The 12,704-nt window shown below is 42.2% G+C and overlaps 1 protein-coding gene across 5 annotated transcripts in view; it reads left to right on the forward strand.

Annotated features, from left to right (window-relative positions):
* LOC126356243 (tyrosine-protein phosphatase non-receptor type 4) overlaps nt 1-12,704 on the forward strand; it is a 172,249-nt gene that overhangs the window by 150,699 nt on the left and 8,846 nt on the right. The window lies entirely within an intron of this gene.

Consider the following 12,704-nt stretch of genomic DNA (forward strand, 5'->3'; position numbering starts at 1 on the left):
AACGCATCAATTCTTGCGGTTACAAAACAAGATATGAGTACAAAACAATGAAAAGAAAATAATGACCAAAATACTACTCTAGCAATTACAAAGGTATAACTTTCTACTGAATGCTACAGTGAATGTATAACATGCTACAGCTGGTGTAAGTATTGGCTGGAGCTGTCCTAGCTGTAGGTACACACTGCCGGTCTGAATCTCCTGGCATGCTTATAATGCCGATTCGGCGGAGTGCCGCATGCAGTCACTTGAGTTCCAATTGGTGGATCACTGCCACATGGCTTTTCGTGAGGTAGTTCCATGTTTATGCTGAAAGCCTGTTATTGTTTACATCCACTGGCGATGTTTCGATCTGAGTTCTCGAAAGGTGGTCAGCAGCCCACCTTGCTTTTCTATTGTGCAGGCCCTCTAACTGATAAAGGGCCGGTAACTTGCTTGTCTGTTGCGTGGGCCCACTAACTGATAAGGGGTCACTACGACATTTAATAACAGAATGCATTCTTCAGATCAGAATGTATTTTTAATAGTTAAACAAAGAGATGGAAGCTTTGAGAAAGTTCCCCCTTTTTTTACATTCCAGATAGCGTAGAGGACGTAGAAGATATATTGAAGTCTGTCAACTGGTTGCACAATGGGACATTATTGGTCAAAAACTGCACGGAGTTACAAAACTGGAGAAAACGAAAAGTCTTTGGAATATGCCATTGAAAGTGAGCTCCGCACCACCTTGAACTAAATCAATGGTGTTGTCATGCAGGGATCTGTTGGACATTACCAAAGAAGAACTGAATGTTGAATGGGCTTTGTTGATGTATGGAATATCATGAAAAGGGTGGGATGGTTGTCTGATCAAATTACTCATTCATTCTCACTTCCATTAGCACGAAGATACCAGAGTATGTGAGGGCAGGTTTTCTTCATTTAAATGTGTGCCCCCTATATCCCCAATCCAATAAGCTGTTTTAAATGTGAGTGCATGCAAGAGCTTTGGGCACGCTTCTTGCAGATGTAAGGGAGAAGCCACTTGTGACAAATGTGGTAAGGCCATTCACCAAGGAGTCGTTTGTTCACCTCCTTTGAGGAGTATGAATTGCTCTGGGGTCTCCCTGTCTGGAGTAGGAACTGCAGTGTATATCTTAAAGAACGGAAGACACAAAGAACTCAAAACTATGTAGCACAGTCTATTTTCTGTAAAAAAAAAAAAACCTCTCGAACAGGCCACGGAGGTCCAATGGTACCGACTGGCTGCCATGTCATCCTCAGCCCACAGGTGTCACTGGATGTGAATATGGAGGGGTATGTGGTCTGCACACCACTCTCCCTGCCATATGTCAGTTTCTGAGACTGGAGCCGCTACTTCTCAATCAACTAGCTCCTCAGCTAGCCTCACAAGGGCTGAGTGTACCATACTTGCCAACAGCGCTCGGCAGACCGGATTGTCAGCCATCCAAGTGGTAGCCCAGCCTGACAGCTTAACTTCAGTGATCTGGCGGGAACTGGTGTTACTACTGTGGCAAGGCCATTGGCAGCACAGTCCATTTTGTTAGGACAAAAAGGTGTAGAGCTGTAAGACCGTTTTGTCTTCCACGTTCACTACCTCATTCACTTCAGCACTTACAGAGCCTGTTCAGAAAACCAATGCTGCTACACAAACAGAGGTTGCTGGTGTCAGCACTAGTGTTTGTGTTTGTCAATGCAGTTGTGCTGCTGTAGTTATTTCAAAGCCCATAACTTCCCCCAGCTCATCAGGAAAAGCCTTGGTTGCCATCAAAAGGTTCATTCTGGTCCACTGTCCATTGGTACCACTACCACGGCCTTAGTTATGGCTCTGAGCCCCCCCTCCCCCCCCCCCCCCCCCCCCCGGCCAAAAAATCGAAGGTAAACTGCTGATGGAGAGAGAAGTAAACAGTGTGATGATGATGATGTTGATGTCCTATCTGATGTCTCTCACAATTAGTCTGTTGAACCAGTGGACCTTTATGTTGACCAGGGCACTCATCTCGCACCAATACTGAGCCTTGTGGGCACCCTCATCTGTCAGAAAGACGATGAAAGTGCAACCTCCATGATAAATGGCTCCCACAGTATTGAAACATTAACCCCTTTTCTACTGTGGATTATGTGCACTGCTTGGGTTTTCCTGCAGTGCTACAGATGTCTTAATACCTCCTTAGCTGCTGACCTCTCTGCTGTGGATGAGTTACTTCTTGCAAGGCCCCTGTCTTCTTGATGTACACATTTACCTTCAGCTGGCAAAATTCCCCACTCCTTCCAGAGGTCCTTTCTGAAATTGCTTTTTACAAAGAACAACTATTCAACTGCTTTGGATGATTATCTGGCTTTATTTACCAGTTTACAGACAGGGTTGGATACACAACTCAAGTTCGAAATCTTTAGTAATACAGGTATGACTGAACTGTTCCACCGCTATTGACAGAACCCTCCTTTACAACATTAAACACTGACATTCATGAAGGGGCTCCATGGTGCAACACATGGCACTGTAGACTCTGTGACTATCTTTGATGATTTGGTTTCATGATGAGATGGTCTTTCTCCATCGCACAATATCCTTGGAACACCTCTGACAAAAAGTCCAAACACAGTGAACCCAGACTAGGTTTAATACTCTAACCAACCGTAATAACAACCTAAACTTAATTGCGTACCAAATACCGTGATTTTATCATCTATTGCTGGGACAGATGTTTCATGAATTATTAATTCTATTATTATTATTATTATTATTATTATTATTATTATTATTATTATTATTATTATTATCAATCCATTGTTTGAATTATTAATTCTTGACAATAACTTAATTGGATGGATAGATAAAAAATCTACTTACCATTCGGCGGCACAACACACTCGTAAAAGAAGGTTGTAATTAGGCAAGTTCTTGGAGCCTGCGGCTCCTCCTTCAGGCAGAAGGGTTGAAGGGGAAAGAAGAGGGGTGAACGAAGGAAAAGGACTGGGGAGGTCTAGGAAAAGGGGCAGATGTCAGGAAAATCACCCAGAAATGCGGGTCAGAGGAGACTTACGCACAGAAATACAGGGAAAGACTAATTGTTGGGGACTGTATTGGAAGAGATTTGAAAACTTGAGAGCCTAAGGGTGGAAGACAGGGTAAGTTACAGGACAGAGATTACTATTTAAATATCATGTGTGAGTTAATAAGAGTGAAAAGCTAAATGCATTGAAAGTAACAACATATTCAGAGATACCAGGAATTTTAACAGGACAGCCTCACCACGAGTCAATATGGTAAAAACTTTATACTTACTTATTTATACAACTTTATACTTACCAACTACCACGTCACCTTTTAGCGGCAGGCACACAAACAGATCAGGGTACAGCCATGGGAACCAGGATGGCTCCTTCCTGTGCTAACCTTTTCATGGGTCACTTTGAGGGGCCTTTCCTGAGATCCATAAATCATCAGCCCCTGCTTTGGTTTAGATATGTTGATGACATTTTTACCATATTGACTCATGCTGAGACCGACCTTTTAAAATTCCTGGATCTCTGAATACCTTCTCCCAGTTAAATTTCACATGGTCCTATTTTGAATCCCATGCCACTTTCCTTGATGGTTATCTCGTCCCCTCTGAAGGCCAGTTACACACTTCTGTCCTCATTAAACCTATCAACAAACAACAGTACTTACATTTTGACAGTTGCCATCCTTTCCATGTCAAATGTCCCCTCCCATACAGCCTTGGCATCTGAGGCAAACTTATTTGTTTGGATGTAGATTCCTTACAGCAGTACAATACATTCTCCCCCAGCCTTCTCTGCACGTAGTAACCCTGCCAGCATAGTTAAAAAGCAAATTCCCTGGGCCATCACATCCAATCCTGATACTGCTAATCCCTCCAAAAAAAACAGCTTCGGAGCACACAATTGGTGACCCAGTATTTTCCTTGTCTGGAATGTGTTAATCAGCTGCTTCGACAGGGCCATGACTTCCTAAGATCATGCCTTGAAATGAGATACATCCTGTCTAAAATTTGGCCCACCACACCTAGAATAGCGATTCATCACCCTCCCAATCTCCACAATATTCTTGTCCGACCCTATGCTCATTCTGCACTCATCTCCCCACACTATGGCTCCTAATCCTGTGACTGTCCCTGCTGCAAGACTTGCCCTATGCACCCTCCTACCACCACCTATAGCAGCCCTGTAACTGGCAAAACAAATACTATCAAAAGGAGAGCCACTTGTGAAACGACACATCATGTACCAGCTGTTGTTATGTAAACACTATTTGGCCTTTTACACCCACATGACTACCACTAAATCATCAATTAGGATGAATGGGCATAGAGAGGGTGTTTACTGGCAACATGCAATATCCTGTTGCAAAGCATGCTCGACAACATGACAGTCATGACCTTGTCGCATATTTCACCACACGCGCTGTCTGGATTCTCCCCACAGACATCAGTTTCTCAGAACTCAGGAGGTGGGAACTAGCACTACAACATGTCCTTGGTTCTGGCCTTAATTTACGTTAGTTTCTTTCCTCTCACTATTTCTTCACAGTAACTGGACTGTACAGTGACAAGCATTCCCATCCTTTGCACTAGTCCAGACCTTTTAGGAAGATTGGCAACAGACCCAACAGGCAAGGTGTGCTGTGCTGGGTCAGATGTATGTTCAGCAGTAGAATTTTTTAGATGTAAGTAACAGTAGTGTGCTTGATACCCACTTTCACGTTCCGCCCAGAGATTTGCAACCCCTCAATGTTCGGCAGTCAGTAAGTGTCGACTGGCCGGGATATGGGAGTCGGAAGACAACGCAGCAGCAACGATACCAAATGAGACTACAGGCTCTAAAGGTGGCAAAACATTAACCTTGGATGTCTCAGTGCAACCTTTGGAGCAGCCTGAATCCTGTTGACCATGGCCAACACAGCGTTTCACTGTTTATGAACAGTGGTCAATTAACCCAGCATCCTTGCACATCAGGCACAGTCCCTATCCATCTTTGATCAGTTATTGTCTGAACTGCAAGTGATGCAATGGTAAAGCAAAAAATTAAACTCACTGAACGTAAGCAATCAAAAAATATACAAACTCTTATCAACAAAAGTAAATAGCACAACTATAAACCATTACATAATCCATTACATAGTCAGCTACTGTTCATCTCTATTCAGAAATATGTAAGAATACCACAAAAATAAACAACATATATGATATGTATACAGTCGATAAGCTACTGATGCAGATTCTGCCCTGCTCTGAGGCTTCATCTCTACCACAGTACCACAATGTGTTCTTGAAGGGATTCCATATGTCTTCTGGTCACTGATGTTACAGGCTGAGTGTTTCTTGATCAATTCAAAGCAGTCTTTGTGACTGTAGTACATCATCCACTGTTCCCACACTCTGGTGGGATCAGTCTAGAACATAATCCCCCCTCCCCCTTTTCCACAATTGTTTCTGCACTCTGTCCCAGTTCTCTCCTTCACACAGTCCTTCATCCAAATGATCCATCTATCTATTGGTCTTCATCTAGATCTCTTGCCTCCTATTGTCATTTCATGAGCCTGTTTCAGTATATTGCTGACTCACGTTCCTTTAACATGCCCTTTGCATTTTAATCTTGTATATTCTATGGTATCTTGCATGGGGTCCTCTTTCACTATTTCTCTTGCTGTCCAACTCCTTATTATATCCATTCTAGTATGTTCTATTCTGCATATTTGAAATTTCATCTTGCAAGCTTCAAAAAAATCTATGTTGTTGTTGATTATGTGAATATTGGAAAAGAACATGATTAGTATAGAATTTACTTAATTTTTGGCAGTGTATCCCTACTTCATACTGGGCTTCATATACTCCACAAAAACTCGTGTACTTGCTTTCCACTTCATTTAATCTCCAATCATTGCTCCCACTGTTATCAATTGTGCTCTCCAGGTACTTCAAACTTCACACTTTCTTTAGTACTTGGCCCCTAATATTTATATCCATTACTATTATCATCTGATTTGTCATTGACACCCTCAATCACACTTCTTTGCATTAAATTTAATCCATAATGTCCTACCACCGATACATTTGGCCTTTCTTATTCCTCTGCCTCTCCATTTCCGCACACTATTCCATCATCTACAAACACCATTGCTGTCATACTTTCATTCTGTGCTGCTCACGCCATTATGCCATTCTTAATGGTGGTGAAAAGTACATGGGAGTTGTGCACTCCGTTGCTTCAGCCCAATTTTCTTTTCTAACCAGTCTGTCTTCCCTTCTCTTACTTTTACACACGTCACACTTCCTTATAGATCTCCTTCATTCTTCTCCTAGTCAGTCTTCAGATTTGCCTTTCCTGAATGGTTTTCCAAATCGTGCCTCTCCTCACACTATCACACACATTTTCAATATCCAGAAACAACAATACTAAGTCCTTATCATATTTTAATGTATCTCTTGTAATGTATCTTATGGTAAAAAGTAGATCCACTGACAGCCTTTGTTGTCTACCTTTCTGTCTTCCTATGATCTTCCATACTCTCTTTTCCAAGACCTCCCCAAATTCCTTGATAGCATGACACGTCAGTGCAATATCCCTTTAATTCTGACAGTTTCCTGCAACTCTTCTTAAAAATTGACAGTGTGGTTCCATTTTTCCAGTCATTGTGGTCCTCCCTTATTTACCTACTGTTCTCCAGTCCAGATCTTTTCCTTCTTTCATGGTCTGTTCCCATTTGGCTTGTGTAAATACTGTCATGGAACCCACATCTAATGCTATTAACAACAGTATGACTGAATGTATCAAATTCTTTTATCCAAACTATGGCATAAAATATTTAGAAGGTCATCTGATGATGGGCTATGCCCATAAAGCGTTATGAAAATAAAGCAGTTCCATTAACATTTAATGAATATTTTTTCTGACCTATCAGCTTTTTGAATCACAATAAAAAAATCATTCAGATTGTTGCAGGCTTTACTAATAATGTTGTTTTCCATCTGTTTCTTCTTTTTCCCCCTTCCACCTTCTCAGTGTATTCCTTTCTTGTTTTACAGAAACCATATACAGAGTGCTTTATTCTGTGCAACTTCCTTGTTCCTTAATCTCTGGTTCTTCTGCACACTTTTTCTGCTGCTTCCATAATCTTTGTTTTCAACCTTCCCAATCCTCCTCTGCTGTCTGCTTTTCATCCCGTTGTAAGTTGCTGTTTACTGTTGTCTGAAATTTTCTTTGCATTTGACTTCTTTCAATTTCTGCACCCTTAACATTCTGTTCCGTCTTTCTGCCCATCCCACCCTCCTTTCTCCTCCTTAATACTTACAACATTTACTGCAAAAAGATACTGATTGCCGTCTAGGGCTTTGGAAGGTGTTACCTTGACATCAGTGACTGTTCTCTTTGTGTTATGTTGACATATTATGTAGTCTACCACACATTTATTCAACAAATTGATTGATGTACCACGTTACTTTATGACTTTCATTCTTAAACCAGGTATTGCGGCCTGCTAGTCCATTCCTTTTAAAAAATTCTAACAGTTTTCATTCTCCCTCATTTTTCCTTCCCCATCGTGCCATTTCTAAAACTTCCTCATACTCTTGTCTTTACTTGTCAGTATGTGCATTTAGGTCTGCCAATATCGTGATCTGTCCAACCAGTTGTCTGTGCATGTACTTGAAGAATTTCCATTTCCTTTCACTTTACCTGTGACAAGAATCATTCTGTCACATATTCTCGTCATCTCCTCTTTCAGTGTTCCTCTGCCACTGCATGTCCTCAGTTTTCCTCATTCCCATTCTAGTACAGCATATACTGACTCTTCAGTTCCTTACTGCCTTTAACCTTCCACCAGATTCCTGACAAAGCTAGAATATCCAGTCTCCTCCTGATCTTAAAGTCCAGCACCCCTCCCTGTTTACTCTATATGTTCACTGTGCATCCATTATATGCATTGTTTCCCAGACTTGTTCCGTGTTTGAAACCGTGTATTTTATCCACTACTGGTTTGCTAGGCCTATTGTAGCTGGATTTGTTGTTGTAGTAGTTTTCTACCTAGCTTTTTTGGTCCAGCAGAGAAGGTGTTTTATTTCCCTTCTATACTTCAACAGGCAGCTGCTGCTGACACATCCCATTCTACCATATAGTGATATGCTCTGTAGGGTTAAGGCTCCCCCAGGAGACAATAACACTATGTGCAGTATTAAAAATTTCAGACTTTTCTGAATTTGATTCATACATAGAAGATAATGTGACCCTGCATCCATTTCTGTTTTACTCTTCTGGGATTGGATGTGGGGTGAGTACTGTTGCCAAGTCAGAAATCTCTTGAGAGGTGTCCATATGTTATTTTAAGTATGTGGATCTACAGTTGCTCATCATGCATTTTGTCAGCATGTAGCCCTTTCAAATAACTTGATTTTTTTAAATGTGTTCCAATTATTTGGGTGAAATACACTGAAACGCCAAAGAAACTTGTATAGGCATGCTTATTCAGATACAGAGATGTGTAAACAGGCATAATACGGCACTGCAGTCAGCAATGCCTCCATAAGACAATGAGTGTCTGGCACAATTGTTAGATTGGTTACTGTTGCTACAATAGCAGGTTATGAAGATTGAAGTGAGTTTGAACGTGGTGGTGTTATAGGCGCATGAGCGACAGGATACAGCCTCTCCGATGTAGTGATGAAGTGGGGACTTTCTCGTACAACCATTCCACGAGTGTAATGTGAATATCGGGAATCCAGTAAAACATCAAGTCTCAGACATCACTGCGGCCCATCAGCACTGACATTGGGCTTTTGGTGACTGGAAACATGTTGTCTGGTCAGATGAGTCTCTTTTGAAATTGTATCGAGCAGATGGATGTGTACGGGTATGGAGATAACCACATGAATCCATGGACTGTGCATGTCAGCTGGGGACTGTTCAAGCTGGTGTAGCCTATGTAATTATTGGGGGCGTGTGCAGTTGGAGTGATATGGGACCCCTGATAAGTCTAGATATGACTCTGACAGGTGACACGTACAAAAGCATTGTCTGGTCATCTGCATTCATTCTGCATTCTGAGGAACTTGGGCAATTCCAGCAGGACAATGCGACATCACACACATGCAGAATTGCTACAAAGTGGCTCCAGGAACACTCTTCTGAGTTTAAACACTTCTGCTGGCCACCACACTCCCCATTCATGAACATTATTGATCATATCGGAGATGCCTTGCAGTGTGCTGTCCAGAAGAGATCTCCACCTCCTCCTACTCTTCAGGTTTATGGACAACCCTGGCGGATTCATGGTGTCAGTTCCCTCTAGTACTACTTCAGACACTGGTAGAGTTGTGTTGTGGCACTTCTGTGTGCGCACAGGGGCCCTACAGGATATTAGGCAGCTGTACCAGTTTCTTAGGCTCTTCAGTGTAAAAGTAATGGGTTACAGTAAAGTAAAGGGTCTCTCGTGCTCACAACAGGTGGATCTGTCTCATCCTAGAGTCTGAGTGACCTATCCTCCCCTTTTAACCTTCCCGAACTTTTAGTTCTTGAAACTTCATAGTGCTTGTACTTTTACATGTGTATCAGCAATACTGGCCTCTTGGCCATCTCATAATTTTAGTTTTCTTAAGTGAATATTCTTTTTAATGCACTTTACATTGGGTATGGCCCTTGTGTTTGATGTTTACAAGGAAAACGTTCACTCTTTAGTGAAGGGGGATATTACTGCTACAGAATAGATAGCATCACTGTTGAGAAGAAGAAAGATTGCCTCCACCTGTGATAAATACCACTCCATACCTTGTAGCCCTTATACTAACGATGTGGCGCAGTGGTTAGCACACTGAACTGGCATTCAGGCGGACGACGGTTCAGTCCCGCGTCCGGCCATATCGATTTAGGGTTTTCCGTGATTTCCCTAAATCACTACAGGCAAATGCTGAGATGGTTCCTTTGAAAGGGCACGGCTGACTTCCTTCCCCATCCTTTCCTAATCGTAGGAGACCGATGACCTCGCTGTGTGGTCTCCTCCTCCAAAACAACCCAACCCCCCTTATACTATTGTACTACTTGTAGTTATCTTCTTTGCCAAAGAATGTATCCTTTGAAGTCTCTCTCTCTCTCTCTCTCTCTCTCTCTCTCTCTCTCTCTCTCTCTCTCTCTCTCTCTCTCTCTCTCTCTCCCCCCCCCCCCGCCCCCCCCCCTACCACCACCACCACCACCACCACTACCACTCCCCTCCATCTATTTCCACTTATGCTTGACGTTGTATAGCATTCTTTCTGCAGCTCAATGACCTTATGCAGGCCTATCACCTGGCGTTCCAGAGTTCAAAGTAAATCAGGGAAGATTCTCTTTACTCAATTTCCTCAAAAATTCATCTCATTAACAAAAACTGTTTGGTTCTCGTGGTACACACATTGCCAAATATATACTGTCAATTGATACAAAGAATTTGCAGAAATATAATTGAAAGGAATGCCTAAATTGTAAGATCCATCATTTTCATTTGCAGGCCTCAAACTTCACAGTGCAATTAGTGTGTCTGCACTATACTAAAAGTGTATACAAGGCCTATGGTTGTTAATGTTAATGGGTTCCTAGGTTTTTTCTTTTCTTTTTTTTTTCTTCCCTTTGTGTGCGCACACACACACACACACACACACACACACACACACACACACACACACACACACACACACACACACACACACTGCCTAATATCGTGTAGGGCCTCTGCGAGCACACAGAAGTCTTGCAACATGACGGGCATGGACTTGACTAATGTCTGAAGTAGTGCTGGAGGGAACTGACACCATGAATCCTGCCTGCAGGGCAGTCAATAAATCTGTAAGAGTACAAGGGGGTGGAGATATGTTATGAACAGCACATTACAAGGCATCCCCAGATGTGCTCAATAATGTTCACGTCTAGGGAGTTTGGTGGCCAGTGGAAGTATTTAAACTTATAGTAGTGTTCCTGGAGCCACTCTGTAGCAATTCTGGATGTGTCCTGCAGGAATTTCCCAAGTCCGTCGGTATGCACAATGGAGATAAATGGATGGAGATATCAAACAGGATGCTTATGTGCGTGTGACCTGTCAGTATTTTCTAGATGTATCAGGGGTCCCATATCATTCCAACTGCACCTGCCCCATACCATTACAGGGCCTCCCTCAGCTTGAACAGCCCCCTGATGACCTGCAGGGTCTGTGGATTCATGAGTTTGTCTCCATACCCATACATGCTTATCTGCTAAATACCATTTAAAATGAGACCCACTGGACCAGGCAACATGTTCCCAGTCATAAACAGTCCATGGTCGGTGTTGACAAGCCCAGGTGAGGTGTGAAGCTTTGTGTCGTGAAGTTATCATGATTACACAACTGGGTCTTTGACTCTGAAATCTCATATCTGGCCCATATACAGTAATTTTATTTTGTACCAGTGACTGGCAACAATCGAGTGAAGCTGCATGTGGCTAGATATTCAGGAGCCTCGTTTTTACCCACTTTACGTTTCTCCATACGCGTGCAATGTTCTCGGTTCTATCTTGTGCTCAGGTGGACAGTAGACACCGTCTGTAGAAGCTGGCATTCTTTTTAATATTGAGCTGTACTCTCGAAGTTATTAGATTTTCATGTAGTCAAGCGTGTGATGTGATGTTATCTAGTTGTGATCCACTTCCATATTATTTGCACATGAGGTCTCTGGATTTTATGAGCAGGCTACAATAGAGGTTCTTGACTGACCTTCACAGGAAGCTGAGTTAAGCCCAAATGAGACATGTAATCTGAGGTGCATCAGTATTGTGAACTGTGGAGGTTAGCACTGAGTAGATCTTATTTTGTAACCTAATGATTTTGGGCAGGTTGTGCGACATAGCTTATATTGTTGATGACTGGCCTCAAATGCTATCCTGCAGTCCAGTCAATCTTGTAAGGGGTAATATCACTAATTGAAGCATTTAGTGCAATGCTAGGATTGTTTATGGTACTAATGTAATGGACTATAATAAGTTCAAATATCTTGACTAGAGAAAAAAATATTTTCACACAAACGAATTTGCCAGGTTTGATAGCTGAGCTTGGTTCTTCAAAATCTCCACTAGGAAGGTGTGTGTGTGTGTGTGTGTGTGTGTGTGTGTGTGTTTTCCAACTGCTAAAAGTATATTTAGTTACTTGGATTCAAATGTAAACATACATGTAAATCTTATTGTTAAATAACCGGCAAATTACCCTGTTGCACTGTTTATATACATTACATGTGTAGAGAACTGATTAGGAAATTACATGATTGCAATAACTGTTGTTTAATGTTCATCTTCCAGTTATTATGTGCCTCTCATAGCTCAGTGGTTTGTATGTCTGGCTGCTATGCTGATGACCCAGGTTTGATTTCTGGTACTGCCAGGGGTTTTCTGTTAGTGGGAGGACTGATGTGGGATTCACTCTGCCTTGTGAGAACAATTGAGGACGTACTTGAATGAGAAGTAGTGGCACCAAGGTCAAGAAAGCCGACAATGGCTGGGAAAGCAGTGTGTGGACTTTATGCCTCTCCATACTGCGTGCAGTGATGCCATTGGCAGAGGACACACGGGGATCTGTTGGTCCTGATTGGCCCATCAGGGCCAGTATGCAGAGCTTTGCTTTTGTTTCCAGTTATTATAGTGCTGCTACTAATTTCCCAGTCTTCCTTTCCTCTTTGTAGTTATTAATT

Source organism: Schistocerca gregaria, chromosome 3 (assembly GCF_023897955.1).
Source record: "Schistocerca gregaria isolate iqSchGreg1 chromosome 3, iqSchGreg1.2, whole genome shotgun sequence".
In the NCBI taxonomy this organism is placed as follows: domain Eukaryota; kingdom Metazoa; phylum Arthropoda; class Insecta; order Orthoptera; family Acrididae; genus Schistocerca; species Schistocerca gregaria.